Source organism: Mus pahari, chromosome 7 (assembly GCF_900095145.1).
Source record: "Mus pahari chromosome 7, PAHARI_EIJ_v1.1, whole genome shotgun sequence".
NCBI classification, from domain to species: domain Eukaryota; kingdom Metazoa; phylum Chordata; class Mammalia; order Rodentia; family Muridae; genus Mus; species Mus pahari.
In genome coordinates this window covers 35,064,020-35,066,765 of record NC_034596.1, presented here as the reverse complement: position 1 = coordinate 35,066,765, position 2,746 = coordinate 35,064,020, and positions in this window count along the sequence as shown.

The window sequence follows — 2,746 nt, the reverse complement described above, 5'->3', positions numbered from 1 at the left end:
CCTACTCATTCCCAGTGGCTACACGTTTATTATCTAACTTGTACAAGTATTGAGTGTGTAGCCCGGAGAAAACAAGGAAAAACTCAATACTTTCATCACACATTTAAAAGGACAGATAGGGAACAGAGAAAGACCTTTCTCTGTTACAGACTAAAGAGAACCAGAGAATTCCGAAGAGAATTCTACTCGCAGTCACCACTAAAGTTTAAAAAGCGTTTAGAGACCTATTTCTATCCAGAATATTTTGGACACTCTTGACACACACCATTATATTTTTTGATGAACATTTCCAGAAGAATGAGATGTCTGTTTTGGCTTCTGCAGTGTGAAGAACGCATGTCAAAAAGCAGGACAGAAGGCTTATTTTTCTACAGATAGCCAAAACCTGACTCCCCTTGTTAAGAAAATATGGCAGTCTGCTTGTGTCTCTTTCTCCTTTGTAATTGCAAAGCCTTTCCAGATAAACCTTTGTGGTATACAACTTGGTTTAGACGTCCTGGCTTTATGCCTCTAACTGTTTATAAGTCATGCAAGGAAGTCATCTATCTTGACCAATATGGCTCAGACATATTTTCCATGTTAATTACACATGTTTGGACTGACATTGCAGTAATACTATTTCGTTTGTTTAAAACAACAGAAGTCTTTAACTCAACAAATGTAGGTAAAAATTCTTCCCCAGCTAAGAGTAACATGTCTGGAAATTATAAAGTTGCAGGCACTGATGGCTGAAACCCCAAAGACCAGGAAGCTGATATTCTACAAGGATTTCTTATTTAGATTGAATGCATACTGGAATGGTATAACATAATTATCACAAAAAATTATTCTACTAATATTATAGGTCATAGACACTCCAATAAGATTGGCATTCTAAAAATAATTACCAGTTTAAGAGGAAGCTGACAGTTTTTACATTGACCCAATGGAAATGTTCAAATTTTGGCTGTGTGTTTGGGCAGAACCTCAACATTTTTTTTTTTTTTTTTACACTTACCAGAACACCAGCAGTTAACCCCAAACTGGCCGACTGGTAGTTATTATCTTACATTTGGCTCACAGCTGTGTGGTTGTACTTTCTTTAGTGTCGGTTTAGCTCTTCCCCTTTAGTTGCCTGGTGACTGCTTGCATGCAGAGAGATTTTGGTTAACTCAGTCCCCATCCGGATCACAGCTGTTGTAACATGAGTGGTGACAAAAATATCCATGTGCCATGCACTGTAGATAAATCTGTGAGCCAATTTAAGCAAAACTTGAAAAGCAAATGAGAGGAGTATTTCCCCTTGCTTTTGAAAATTGCAAATTACATTTCCTTTAGAGTTAGGAATGCCCTTTGTAAATGTCGGTGGTCCTGGATTACCTGTTGGCTAGGAAAGGGTGTAGCTCAGCTATGCCATGCCCAAAGAATCAAGTGCTTACGCCTTTAATCCCAGCACTTGAGGCAGAGGCAGGCAGATTTCTGAGTTCGGGGTCAGCCTGGTCTACAAAGTGAGTTCCAGGATAGCCAGAGCTACACAGAGAAACCCTGTCTCAAAAAACAAAAAAACAAAATAAAAAACAAAAAACAAAACAAAACAAAACAAAACAAGAATCAAGTACTTTACTTTGCCAGAATTCTAAAGTCACCATTGGCTGTCTTTTCAACTACATGTGTCAGCCTAGACAGCAATCCCTTATCTGGGTTTCTTTCTGCCAGGAAACTTACCACAGTCGCTAGAAATGCGTAGCAATCATCGCAGTTATGCACAGCCACCAAAGTTGCCAGTCCAAGGGTCATCTAACAGACTTCCATCAAAAGCACCCCACTACAGGGAATTACAGTGCAAGTTATATTGGCCATAGTCTTATCCAGCTGTGGAATTGTGAGTTGGTGTTTCTTGCTACATGAAAACAGCTGAAAGCAGGAGAAAAACAAAAAAAAAAATCAGATGACCTGCACCAAAGGCAGGATGTTGAGAGGTCTTTGCCTCTGTTGTACAGTTAAATCCCATTTTCTTTTTCTCATGACATATAATTCAGTGGTAGATGAGATCTGAATCTCATAGATTCGACAGGATGTCAACCGCTAAAGTAAGAGCTGTTAGTTTTGGTTCTGCTGTTATCTGTCCCTGCATATGCTGACTGAAATTGATAACCTGGAAAACTTGTATGCTCTTTCCCATTACATTGTTGGTTTTGTTGCTTAACAGTCAGTTACTATGGATTTTGCTTCATTAATTAATTAAAATAGGCTTTGTGCCCTATTGTGTCAGGAACTAACAACAAACATGGAATGAGTATGCAAAGAATCTAGAGTTCATAGGCATATAAACCCCAAATTGAAGAGAATAAATATATTGTCCCCTTGCATTCAACCTCTATAGAATGAAATTCTTTGTATCAATGATATAGGAAGATGCCCAAAGTGCTAATATTAAGTATGTATTATTTGCTGGCTAAGTCATTTTGACTAAGGAATATAATGTTAAAGTCTCAGATACACAAAGCATAACCAATGCAATATTTGTTACAATAAAATAAAACATTCTACTTACAAGGAATTTACAAGTGTTGATAAATAATAATTTAAGAAATATTTTAAGGTAGAATAGAATACAACCTCTCTCTCTCTCTCTCTCTCTCTCTCTCTCTCTCTCTCTCTCTCTCTCTCTCTCTGTCTGTCTGTCTGTGTCTGTTTGTGTCTGTGTGTATGTCTCTGTGTGTGTATGTGTCTCTGTATGCATGATACCTGATTAAAAATAAGAATC